The sequence below is a fragment of the Notechis scutatus genome, chromosome 10, assembly GCF_049901735.1.
Source record: "Notechis scutatus isolate UNSWTSFEM ecotype Mainland chromosome 10, rNotScu1.2, whole genome shotgun sequence".
NCBI classification, from domain to species: domain Eukaryota; kingdom Metazoa; phylum Chordata; class Lepidosauria; order Squamata; family Elapidae; genus Notechis; species Notechis scutatus.
The window spans coordinates 9,627,126-9,641,267 of NC_142018.1; positions in this window are offsets into that span (position 1 = coordinate 9,627,126).

A 14,142-nucleotide genomic window follows, 5' to 3' on the forward strand; every position below is an offset into this window, starting at 1 on the left:
AATACTGTTTAACTCTTTCCTCATCAATATTCTCGTGTGTATAGTTTCCCATAATAGTCTCGTATGATTTCCTTCTTCTCTTTACTACCATAGCAAACTCGGCCTTGGTCATCTATTAATTGCAATATTTTCCTTGAATCTATGCAAAAACTAGAGGAACAATGTATAAAGATGAATTGGTTTTCATATGCGCAAATACATTCAAGGTATGATAAAGATTCTAAAACAGAAGGTTTCTATGATAAACTGACTGACTTAGATAAGATTTTGACAGGTACTGATGAAAAGGTGATTAAAAAATTGTATGGATATTTATTAGAAATTAAACTAGAAGAAGAACAAGTTAAAGAAACAATGATTGCTTGGAGGAAGAATTTTGGATATGGGATTGATCTAGAGAAATGGCAAAAACTGGGGTATCAAAATTATAAAATGACAATGTCAACAGCATATAAAGAAAATTTGTATAAGATGTTTTACAGGTGGCATTTCCCCCCGACAAGAATAGCAAGAATGTTCAAGAATAAATCCGAAAAATGTTGGAAATGTCATCAGACACCTGACTCATATTACCATATGTGGTGGACATGTGCGGATGCTAAGAAATATTGGGCTAAAATCCACACGTGGTTGGAAAAAATGACAAAAAAGCATATAGATTTGAAACCAGAGATATTTTTATTGGGAATTTTACCTGAAATATATAGTAAAGACTTGAAATACCTGATTGTAAATGTATTAACAGCGGCTAGGATTGTATTTGCTAAAAACTGGAAAAATGAGAAAACACCATCAAACGAGGAAATCATTAAGCAAATATTGGAATGTGCTGAAATGAGTAGATTGACATTTGAAATTGGAGAACAAGATGATAAACAATTTTATAAAATTTGGGATCTATTCTATCAATGGTTAGATAATAAAATATAGTAATGAAATATGTAGACTTTTAGAAAATAATAAATATATAAAGATGTATTCTTTTCTTATTATATCTACAAAATGATTTTAGGATAGATTTGGGATGATAATATGAACCATCATAAAACAAATTAAGTAAAATATGATTATTTTGTAAAACATGAATGAATAAAAGTATAGTCAAATGATTGATTAATAATGATATTAATGTATTTAATATTTGATTGAAAATACGAGAGTATATACAATGTAATTGCAATTGAAGACTACGAAATGGAAGCACAAAACAATTTATAAACCAACCGGCACACTGTATGTATATATATGGAAGATGGCTTGATGTTTTTATGTTTTGTTTGTTTATGTTTGTTTTAAAAACCAATAAAAAAAATTTTTTTTAAAAAGGTTGTACGTTGAGGACTACCTGTCCTTTAAAATATTTAAAAGTAACATGATTTGGGGGATAGGTGGTATGACGAGGGTTTTTTGCAGGATCCCAAAAATTGTGATCCAACAGACCCCCCCAAAAAGGGATTTTTTTTGCAGGATCCAAAAACATTTGTGAGGATTTTTGTTGTTGTTATCGCTGGTTAACTAGAGAAATTGCTGCTTCTTCTTTGTTCCTTAGCAAGGAGGGAAGGCTAAGCATACCACCTAGATTTTCTCCTAGCTGAGATAATGATAGATGTTGTTTTTTCTCATATCATCTACCTCAATTGAACATTTTAGTTATTTTTCAGAGCCAGGCTCAGTGTGCATTCCCATCTACATATCTTTTATATTTTCCCAAATGAAATTTCTTAAGGAAATAGTTGCCTTGACCAAAAAGAAATCACTAACCAGACAAAACAAACTTGCTTCTGTTAATTGCTTCAATCAGGAATCCAGCCAAAGTAAAGGGTTTTTTTTTAATTGCTAAATGAGTGCTTCATTTCAATGGGGTAAATGTATCATGGAGAACTTTATGAAACATTTCTGTGTTTGTTAATGAAAAATATGCCAAAGAGTATTGTGAATGCCTTGATCCTTTTCAGTATATAGACATTATTTTAGTTGTTGGAGGACTATGTTAGCATTGGATTGACAGAAACTAATAAATTGTACTCCTGCTTCATTTCTGTTTCCTAGGCCTTAAAGTCCAATTAAGTTTTTCTCCTTGTTCTTTCCAACTTCGACATTCTATAAACTATAAACAGCATATCATACTTGCATGTTCTGATGATTTTAGACTGAACCTGGACCATAAAATATGGCATTCTCCTCTTCAGCATCTTGGATGATAACTGTCATAATTAAAAAGTTACATGTGAAGTCTAATTAATATTAGTGGTCATTGACCACTATATCTAAATATTATGTTCTATATCCTTTCTAACTATGAAAAGCAATGCCTAAGTAGTAAATAATATGATCTAGGTGAGAATATCCAATTTCATGTTTCTTACATTCCAGGTTCCCACTATAATTCTGTTGATTCAGATTTTCTGTATGGCAGCATCAGAAATTAGATGTTCCAAAAAATTTTTTCATCTACAGTTTTCCCTCCTCAAATTCTCCATCTCTAAGATGTGGCTGTTCTTTTAAGGTCATTAGGACTATATTTGCATGTAACATGTCATTTAGGACTTTTAATTGTGGGATCTTTGAGAAATGTCACAGATTCTACCAATAAAAGCTCTGCATCTGTACTTCGCTGTTGGTTGTTGTTTTCATCATGATTAAAACAATGTTACAAAACCCAGAATTTGAGCTATTTAGATTTTTTTTTATCCCCATTCTATTTTTGGAAAACAAAAGTTGCTTTTTTCATATTTTTTAAATCCTTAAAATGTGTTTGAAACCTTAAATCGCTTTTGTGTGCTGAGTAAGTTTATGTCAGATTTTATACCAAGCACAGCAATAAATCTAGATTTATTGCTTCAGCCCATATACAGGAATTTGCTTATAGCAGAAATGTCACACATCCAGCATAGCTAGATAAGTTGTTTTATTGTAGACAAGATAGAAACTAGGGGGCAGGGAAAGAGGAAAAAAGAGAGAAAGAGATATATATATCTATTAAGCTATATATAGAGTATATATGTCTGTTCAGTTACATTCTAAGCCTTTTCCTTTAGCTTTTCCAAATCAGTGGAAATTTGGCCTTATCCGGACCTGAAACTGGGAAGCATCTGGTCAAACCTTACAGAATGATTCTTTCTAACTTGGGGTTCCCCAGTCTTGATGTCAGGCACCAGGAAAATCAGGATATTCAGGCAGTTCAAATAAGTATAAAGATTTATTGCAAGCTTAAGCTGTCTACAAGAATCTGAGCTACTAACGGTCAAGGGAAATTAGCGGGAGTTAAGAATAGAAAAGAATTCAAGGTGGGCTGGACTTAGATCTCTTGTGGGAACTCAGGAACTCATGATTGATGGCATGTTTGACCCCTCCCTCAGGCTCAGCCTGGTCATCTCCTATGTTTGGTAACTTTAAGATGCGTGGACTTCAACTCCCAATATTCTCCAGCCATACTTGGGAATTCTGGGAGTTGAAGTCCATGTATCTTAAAGTTGACAATGTTTGGAAACCCAGCTCTAACCGGACAACTTCTGATTCCTGGCTCACCAGCTTAAGCATTTATTATTATGGCATCCATATGCAGTTGCTGGTTGCTATTGCTTCTTGCCCCTATAAGATGGCTAAGAGAGATATCTACATCCAACTTAATTGAATGAGATTCTTACCCTAAACCGAATCAAGTCAATGTACAGTATTAACATCATCAGTAATAGATGTAAGTTGAATTGCAGAAATGGGAGGCTTGCCCACACATCACAGTTCCATCTGCTATGTTCATGTTATCATTACTCTTATAGCTCTCTGTCTTTTGATTCAGCTCTCTTTACTCCATCTCCAAAACAATTTTTAGACAGTGGAACCACAGGGAATTGAAGCCCTGATAGAAACACTTTCTAATAGAGATACACTAATTGCACAAGAAAATGATTTCATCACACTGGAAATCCAAAATGAAAAATAAATAAGACAGTTGGTTTTAAAAAAATGATTATTTTTATCCATTGAGATGGTTTTGTTTCTATATCCTTTCTTTGGCAATTGGCCAGGCACTATAAGAGCAAGAATTCAGAGCTGGATCAATATTTTATCCTTATTGCAATCTATAGCCACGTTTAATGTTATACACATTTAATCCATCAAGCCAAACTCACTCATGACTTTGAGTTAAAGCTAAGTTAAATTTGGCATAAAAGGAGCTTTCAGCTCAGTCCTAAGTCATGGTTAATTTAACAGAGATTTCTTGAATATGCCAAAACTGGGTGGTTTTACTGAAAACTAAACCATAAACCTTGATTTCCAAACAATGGTAGCTGGGAGTACACATCAAACAAATAGTTGGCTTCCTACTTCCTGTTGGGTTGCATGATATGACATTGCAAAAGAGTTTTAAGTTTGAAGGTTGCTTTCTGACTTTCAGAATAAAAAAGTAGCTGTGTTTTGCTTATTTTTAACCTTAACTATGATGGATCTTTCAGTACACAAATCTGCTGCTATCAAATATACATGGATAGTTAGTTGCTCTTATATCAGTGGTTTATTAGAGTTTGTTGTTGTTGCTTTTTGTGGCATAAATAATGCTACAATTATAACTAAGCAGAACTACATAAATTCTTGTTTCTAGAGATGCCAGATGTTATAATTCATTTCTGCTGGTGAAACTGTACTTAAATGATGCTACCTGTGAAAATCATTAGAAAGTTTCATTGTCTTACATTGCTGGGACCAGGCTATTAACTGGGGTCAATTACAGAAAGGTTCTATCACGGGCCTTATCACAATTTCACTGGACACCTTGCTGTTCCTGGGCCTAATTTAGAGGGGTGGTAGTGATCTAAATAATTTGGGGCCAAGTTCCTTGAAGGATTGTATTCTCCTTCCCAAAGTCTCCTTTGGGTTTTAACATACAGTGGAAGCCCTTTCTTGGGACCCATCCTAATAAGAGATACTTTGCATGGAAATCCTAGAATAGACTGTTTTGGTGACTGTTTCCCTGAAGTATGCAAACTGCAGCCTACATAAAAGCATTTTTTGGGGATCTTGGGATCTTCCTAGATGCTGGTAATTTTTTGATTGAATAGCTGACAAAAATCAAATGTTTTTGCTTTGTCAGCAATTCAATCAAAAATGGGATTCAATCAAAAATTGGATCCAATCCCCAATCAATGTACTTCATATTATCATTCCAGTGACATTAGCCTCACGTACTATGCAGCCTTTATTTCTCGGGATTTTTTCCCCTCCCCAAAATTCAGAATGTGTGACCTGTAGTAGCAGAAACATTGCATACCTCTGTTCATAGAGCATTTCGTTTTTCTTTCAGTATTTGATATGGATATACCAAGCCGCGGACTGACATTCCTTCTATTTCAAACCTTTGAAAGGTTTGAAATAAAGGAGTAATATCAACACGTGGTTTTGTATATCTCCAGTCTACACCACACTTTTCTTTTTCTCTCTCTCGTAAGATAGCATGCTTCATTGTATGAATCTTACAATGTGACATTCCATATATAAGGCAAAATTGTACGTTATAGCATGTGTGGTCCCATTTGTTCCTTGCGTGATACAATCTTTTCTAAATTGCAGTTCCCATTTCCTCTCTTTTCCTTTTTGATTTTTATAAACTACAGTTTTCTTCAGGTGTATTGTATTTCCAGTTCATTTTAAAAATCATTCTCCGTTCATGTAAAATGAATATAACCCTCTTGACTGAATGGTGATGATGGTGGATCAAGAAATCCTTTAATACCCCAACTTTAGAATTCAGATCCTCCTCAAAATCTGTTTTGTTTGTGTGTGTACACCACATTTGCCTGATTAAACCATGCCTCTTATTTTTTTTGTTCTGATCAAGTAACATTTTTAGATGCTAAAATGTACTGCTGCTTGCTGTCCCCCTATGAATGCTGAAGCTCTTGATTACATGGCTTAAAATGACAGTGTAATTCAACTTGCTGTAGCTATCTGAGATACTGGGAATAAACACTGGCCTCCTTCATGCAGTAATCGTGTACGTAAAAACTGAAAGCCTCAAATAAGAGAAGCCGTATATGCCAGGCCAGCTATCCTCAAATAAATAAATAAATTGTGGCCCCCTCTGCATTAGCTGGTGGGAGAAATGCATTCATGTTCCCTACCATCAGTTTAATTGTGCACTGTTTTTGAACTAATCAGGACCATGGCATGATCTGAGGTCAGAAATGGAACAAATGGTGTTTTTTTTTTAATCTGACCCATCCTCTTTCTCTCCCCTTCCTCCCTTTTTTAAAATGCCATCTGCCATTACTGTGACAGCGCATTTTGCTTCCCCCCCCCTCACTTTAATAACTGGAATATATGCAAGGTAATAGAGCCATTTCCTTCCCTCAGGAAAAAACCGCAAACCTAAAACTGCTTCCATTCTGTTTCCCCCCTTTATCCTTTTCCAGAAGCTCGCAATTTAAAAAGAAAATTGCGCCGAAGGAACAAAACAATGTTTTATTTTAAAATCATAATGGTACTAACTCCGCTCCCCATTTTATCATGCAAGCAGCTGCAGAAGCTTTCTCTTCCAAATGCGTGATGCAAGAGCATCTTTGTCAGCCAAATGAATAAAAAAAAACCTGAGATCCTAAATCCCAGCAATATTTAGAGAAGCCTACAAGGTTTCTGGTACAAGAGACAGAGAGCTGCTGAATTCTAGCTCGTAGGATTAAGATGAAAACAAAAAGATTAAAGTTCTGTTTTAACAGAGTCCTGCAATCTTTTTTTTAGTTTTTCCTTCAAACGGCAGGGAAGGGATGTGTTGAAGCCTCAAAGACTTGCCTTTCAACCTTTCCATTGCATGTGTAAGAATATTTCCTATTCTGCACTTTTGCACCAAAAATATTTCATTTCATATGGGTAGTTAGACGTAGATCCATTTCGAATTCATGATGGGTGTAGCCTTAAGTTCCACTGTTTTTAAATCTGTGTAATAATTACTAGTGAGATTGATGTAGTGGTTGAGGAACCAGACTGAAAACTAGGAAGCTGTGAGTTTTAATCCCACTTTAGGAATGAAGCTAGTTCCCTTTTCTCAGCCCTAGGAATCAGGCACGGGCAAACTGTTACCAAAATCTTGCCATAAAACTGCAGGAGCTAGTCCACACAGTCACTCGGGAGTCAACACAGACTGGAAGGCAAGTACACACACAACAATGCCTGCAGGGGTGGGATTCAATTTTTTAAACAACCAGTTCTGTGGGAATGGCTAGGTAGGCGTGGCCATGCGACTGGGTGGGTGTGGCTTTTTTCAGCAAACCCCCCCCCCCCATTTTTTTGCCTTCTGGGCCTCAGAAAAGCCTCCTGGGGGGGGGGATGTTTTTGCTCCTAGGAAGCTTCCCTGGGGCCCAGGAAGGCAAAAAATGGAGGGGGGGGGGTGCTGAAAAAAAACAGGCACACTTTTTTTTTGCCTCCTGGGCCTCAGGGAAGCCTCCTGGGTGAAGCAGTAAGGCAGTGAGGGGGATCCCGGCACAGCTGATCATCAGAACAGGTGATCATCGGGGGGGAGGAATACCTTAAGGAGTGACTGGGCGGGGGAGAACGCAGTCAGCAATGCCGGGCATTTGCGCGATAAGGACTGACTGGGTGGGGAGGGGAGGGGAGGGGCGGGCAGAAAGGGGCAGGGCCAGCCAGGGGCACGATTTGCCGGTTCTCCGAATTGTGCAGAATCATAACAACCGGTTCTATAGAACCAGTCCGAACCGGTAGAATCCCACCCCTGAATGCCTGGTAGATGAAGCTCAGCAGAAGGAAGGGTAGATAGAAACAGAGGGACCAATAGAAATGTAGGTAGTTGTGGCCCTTTGCCTTCTTAAGTGATTTCCATCTAAGTTGTTTGTTACACAGTATGCGTCATCTGCTGTTTTCTCTCTTCCGTCTCCAATAGTCTTCCTTTTATGTTCTCTCTTTTAGTTAAATTAGTTGGCTGGCAGTTTCTTTCTTATGTTCTGGAGCTTTTTCTTCTATTAAATAGTAGGTTAAATCACACAAGAAATAAGTGAGCAAACCTGTTTTTCGTGATCAGCAAATTCCAAATATTTTTACCCTTGTTATACCCCTGTATAAGAAAAGGCTGCTCTTAGTGTGTTTATATAATGTTTGGGGAAAAATTCCTCTCTGTATAGAAGACAGAATATTAGGAAAAAGGATTCCTGATAATCTGAACATCCTATTTTTCTTTATTCAGAAAATTACAATAGGACTCTTGAATTCTTTGGGGATATTTTGTACTTTAAAACAAATGCTGAGCCACTACTTTCCATCCAGTGGAAAAATATTCATAAGGAATAGATATTTTTCCTCATTACTGTATAATCTGTTGTTTGAAATTGTACATACTCTATTGCTTATGAGGTCCTAGTCTTGCTACATTTGTGAAATCTTCAGTGAGTACCACACTCTTGGTGTATTTCATAGGTGACTCAGTTTAATATATTTCTAAGTATGTTTCTTATCCAGTTAAGTATATATTGGATTGATATAAAAAGGCCTGATTATTTGTTTTGAAGATTAGTGATGGGAAATTAGAAGATTTTGCAAGGACTTTTTAATAGTTCTATATATGAAGATTGCCGTATTCTATAGAAATCATAGAAACAGACTTCTATCTCAGTAGTATCTTTAAAACATTGCTCTGACATTCAAGTAAGAGGGAGATATTTGAATACAAACCAGATTCAGTTTTTACTCATCTTTAACTTTCATTTGTTGTATCTTCTTCCTAGAAGAAATTGTGTATTTTTAAATCAAACCAAAACTGAACAATCAATCCACCCACTACCTTATTATTTTCTATCCTTTCTGTGTTATGACAGCTGATAAGCAAAGAAAATTGAACTCTTGCTGTTGTATTAGAGTTTAATATGGCTTTTCAAATGCAATCTTTTCACATGCTCCTTCAAAGAAGTTGCCTATTTGTTAACCTTTAAGACCAAAGCCATTTTTCCAACTTTATAGGCAACAGCTCATCAAAAGCTAAATAAATAAGTTACTATGGTTGCATAATTAGCAATGCTTACAGTCTTCCTTATTCAATAATATATTGATTAAGAAGAGTAACACCTGGTTAGTGAATACCATGAGAAAAGCTGAAATCTCGTTATGTCTGCAAAGGGCTTGTGTTTATTTTTATGCTGCGCTTCCTGAAACAAGGCAACTGCCTAAAGAATAGCGGGCTAAACCAATTAATTCCTCAGGTTTATAAATTACATCTTCAACGCAAGGCGTACTGTGCTATTTTCAAGCAGTAGAATATGAAAGAGCTTAGCTTCTGTAGGGCATTCACGTTATAGTTAGTCCTTGACTTACAGCAGTTCATCTAGTGATCAAAGTTACAACGGCAACAAAGATGTTTAGGGGACTGGAGGCTAAAACATATGAAGAAAGGTTGCTGGAATTGGTTATGTCTACTTTAATAAAAGGAAGGACCAGGGGTGACATGATAGCAGTGCTCCAATATCTAACAGGCTGCCCTAATTTATTTTCCAAAGCACCTGAAGGCAGGTTAAGAAGCAATGGATGGAACCTAATCAAGGAAAGAACCAACCTAGGGGGGAAAAAAGAAAAAAATCCTGACAGTGAGATCATTGGAACAACTTGCCTCCAGAAATTGTGGGTGTTCCATCAATGGAGATTTTTAAGAAGAGATAGGAAGTCATTTGTCTGGAAAGGTACGGGGTTTCCTGCTTGAGCAGGGGGTTGGACTAGAAGACCTCCAAGATCCCTTCCAACTCTGTTATTCTGTTTCAGTCCAGCCCTCAAGTATGCTTAATTTATACTGACCAGTTGGTTTATCAGCTCCTGCTACTTTCTATCTGTTTAGTAAAGCAGGAATGGAGAACCAGCCTATATGAAAACTATTTTCAGGCAAGCTTACCTCGCATTATTTAAAGTCCAAATAATGATCAAAGGACGTATGCTGAAGCTTAAATATTTTAGTCAGCTTGCGATATTGGTTAAGAAACAAATACGCAGTGGAAAAATGAGCATGTTGCCTTTATTTCAAATTAGGTGTTATGAAACTTATAAACCAGTTTAGGAATTCTGTGGTTTATCCTCTCTTTTAAGTTAAGTTAATAGCACTCTCCTGTCAGAACTACTTAAATTCTTATTAAGAGCTCTACCACTTTTTGATTGAAAATACTCTAGATAATTATTGTCTTAAAGTTGCAGCACTGCATTGCATCATAAGATAGATGGATGAAAACCTAAAAGCAATGCCACTAATTTTTCATTCCCTCCCCCATTTTTTAATTAAGCATTTTAGAGAAGATTCATAAAACTAGGAAAGGGAGAGAAAATAAAACACAAATAAATAGTGACTAAAGGAATAAATAAGGGATTTACAAATGTCATGGAGGCTATAGTTTTTTGATACATTAGTGAATTAGTTAATCAGTAATTGAATGTGGTATACTATATTGTTTTAAAAGACAAACATCACTATTAAGCTCTGAGCAAAAAGTGAATATCAATACCAGTGTAAATCATTGAGGGAAATTACATTCTACAATAAATTTTATCTATCCACATAACTAAAAGCCTGCTCTGATTTGTAAAACCTGTAAAATTGAAGTATAGGCTTTATCAGAGAAAAATCCAAATTTTGGATGTGGTACAAATCCATGTATTAGATTGTGGTTTGAGGATGGTTGCCAATTTGAGTTGAGTTCTGTATCAGATTTAATTTTAAGGTAGGGAGATACTTTAGAGATCAACACTTATTCCCACAGCTTGGTTAGCCAGCATTCCAGGGATCAAATGATTTTCCCAGTAAAAAAAAAAAATATCTTGGCAGCAATTAGCAAATACAATGCTCATGCAGTATACTTTGAGGGAATAGTCCCTCCCTCCTGTGTGAAATATTACAAGTTCAAATGGGAGTTTAACTTTTAAAATCGATACTCTATTTTATTTATTTCTATTTAGTTCAATGGGAGTTAATATAAAAGCTAAATCCTTAGCTGTTGTATAATTAGCACTGCAGCTTAAAAGCAGAGGTATGATGCGGCCATCCTAAGGCAGAGTCATTTTGGTCCATAGTCTGGCATTCTATGCCAGCTGCAGCTTTTGCAAGATCTTAAAGGATTGCCCCAAAACAAGGACACGTGCAGCTGGCAAACAAGACGGAACTGGGCAAAGGCTTACCTCGTCACAGGTGCTACCTGTGCCTTGAGTAGGAACTGTGAGTTCAGGGAGAGGGGGAAAACAGGGTACTAGCACTGCCTGGGCAAGGGCGCCCCATCCAGGGCTGATGGAAAGTCTTTGGCATCAGGGGCCCAGATACAGGTAGTCCTTAACAACTACAATGGAGCCCAAAATTTCTGTTGCTAGCAAGACAGTTAAGTGAGTCTTGCCCCATGAGCCACGGTGACACAGTGGTTAGAATGCAGCACTGCAGGCTACTTCTGCTGGCTGCTGGTCGCATGCAATTTGGCAGTTCGAGTCTCACCAGGCTCAAGGTTGACTCTGCCTTCCATCCTTCCAAGGTGGGTAAAATGAGGACCCAAATAGTTGAGGGCAATACGCTGACTCTGTGAACCACTTAGAGAGGACTATGGAAAGCACTAAAAAGCGGTATATAAGTGCTGTTGCTATTATAAGATTGTTAAATAACACAGTGATATATGCAATACTATCTTCAATTCATTAAAAAACATAAGTGGGGCCTCCTCCTGAATGTGTATTCATATGATTACATAATGAAGAAGCCAAAGAAAAAAGTGAAAAATCAACAGTGATTTGCAGGCAAGCATTGCCAGTACATAAGCACAATCATACAAGGTGCGCCATGCAAATTGGAAAAAAAATATTAGTGATTCTGCTATGAAGTAGACAGACCCAAAATATGCAAACATCTGCTCTTTTGCAGTGTCTAAAATTGTTCCAAACGTTTTAGTTTTCAGAATTTAAAAAAACTTGGCAATTGCAAACAATAGCATTTATCAATATGCTTTTTTTAAAAAAAAAACCTGTCCGGCTTGTCATTTATTCAGCAGTATTCAAAATTGTAAATCTTATGGCCATCGAAAATGCTGGTGTTGGGGGGAAAGGGGGAGGGGCGAGTTTATCTATTGCTTTTTTAGAGGCAGCTGCTGCCCACTCGGAAACAGATGGCAGGAATGTTCTGAATAAAGCTGATCATTTAGCCTTTTTTAAAAAAAAGGTAAACGCATGCTTAAGCATTGCATGCTATGATATGCATGCCACTGATCTAATGGGTTGCTCATCCTATATTAACTTGAAGGGCTGTTGATGTGAGTGTCCATCTTTGAGAGCAGCTTTCAACAAATGTCTTTTAGATGTGTTGAATTCCAGTTCTTATCACCTCCAGCTTTGTAGCTGCTGAGATTTTTGCTGGTTTGTGTTTTTTGTTGTCCCACTCCCTCCGCTTTTTTGAAATGATTTGCTACGTGTCTTTTAAAAAGCTGTTTAAAACATTCTTGAATATTCTTAAAGGCCATTAGTTTCGATCAGCTTTAGGTAGCCTAAGCGAGACATTCGCTATAATACAGTTAAAATTAACCTGTTCTGCCATACAAACATCCTTAGCTTTCCTTTTTCCTATATTCAGTACAGTTGTAAGGTTTTTATATAATTCTAATACATGTCAGAATGATGTGGAAATCACAAGATTTCAAATAATGTGCTAGATGGAAGCCCAGTCTGGTGGCTATCTAGAATTATTAGCTGGATTTTAAATTTTTGCATTAATGATACTATATTTGCATTTAGACCAAACTCAATAGGTGAATAATGTAGTATGTTTAGTGGGTCACCTTAAGAATGACACTGCCTTGTTATATCATGTTAAGATGAATTTGATTTTCTTTGTGTGACATGCTAATGTAGCCAACTGTTATTTATTATAGACATTGTTAAGTAAGCATACGTGTTTCCAATTTAAATCAATAATTAATCAAATATTTGACACTGTTAAGAAAACAACTTTCTTAACTTATGAACTATGAGTACTGTAATGTTTGATGATTTAGCAAGATAGGAGACGACTGGACGAGTAGTGATCTTGAGTGGCCGAAACACAACTGTATACATCTTTTTAGTTTTTTTTCAGAATTCAGTGTTCAGAATTTGTTTTTCTTCAAGTGGCATATATAGGCCTGCCTATAAAACTGGCGTTCACTGTACTTTTACAAATATACCATTGTGGATTCCTTGTACTTCATTTAACTTGCAGATAATCCTTACCAAATAAAAATGAATAATTTCCATCTGGAGAATACAAAGTTCCCTGATGGTGGCTTCTTTAGAGACCACCAGGTTCTATAGCTCACCTGTTAAAACTTTTTAACCTTCAAAACAAGGCCTGGCACTGACTTTCACTACAAGACTGCCTCTTCATAGCAATAGTACTTAGACTTACATACTACACACACACCTACTGCTTTACAGCCCTCTTTAAGCAGTCTATAATCAGCATCTTGCCCCCAACAATCTGGGTCCTCGTTTTATTGACCTCAGAAAGAGGAAGGCTGAGTCAACCTCAAGCCCCACCAGGATCAAACTCCAGGCTGTGGGCAGTTTGCCTGCAATACTGCATTCTAGCCACTGTGCCACCAGGGTTTCTGGGTGGCCAATAGTTAGCAGGAGTCTTAAAACATATAAGGATGCCTTTTAATACAGCCATGTTTTGTCAAAGCCCAAACCTTCACGGCAACCCTTTTTGTGAATGAGCTATCAACTGTCCCCAGACAAGAACAGTTCAACCCACAACCGTTTCTCACCATTTCAAATACACCTACTGAACCAAGAATCTTGAGGGGTTCTTCACATACAGTATGTAGCGCATCTCTTCTTTCTCTCCTGGTCCTCAGTTTATGCTAAGAAAATGCTATTGGTTGACAATAGTTTGAACTGATCTGTGACAGTGGCAGAGCAAATTAAGAAGAGCCAGGCTCAGAGCAGGATAAAATGGGAAACTGTGTTTTGCCAAGATATTAAACACAATTCAGATCTCTTCTTTTTAAAGAAAATTCAGAACTGACTATCAAACCCCCAGTAACATTAAATGTTAAACATTAATCCAATAAGTATATTGCCTTGCCTGCACAAGGGAAATGAACAAAACCTCAAAGGTAGAAAATATAGCTATAACATAATGCAGCCCAAAATCATGGA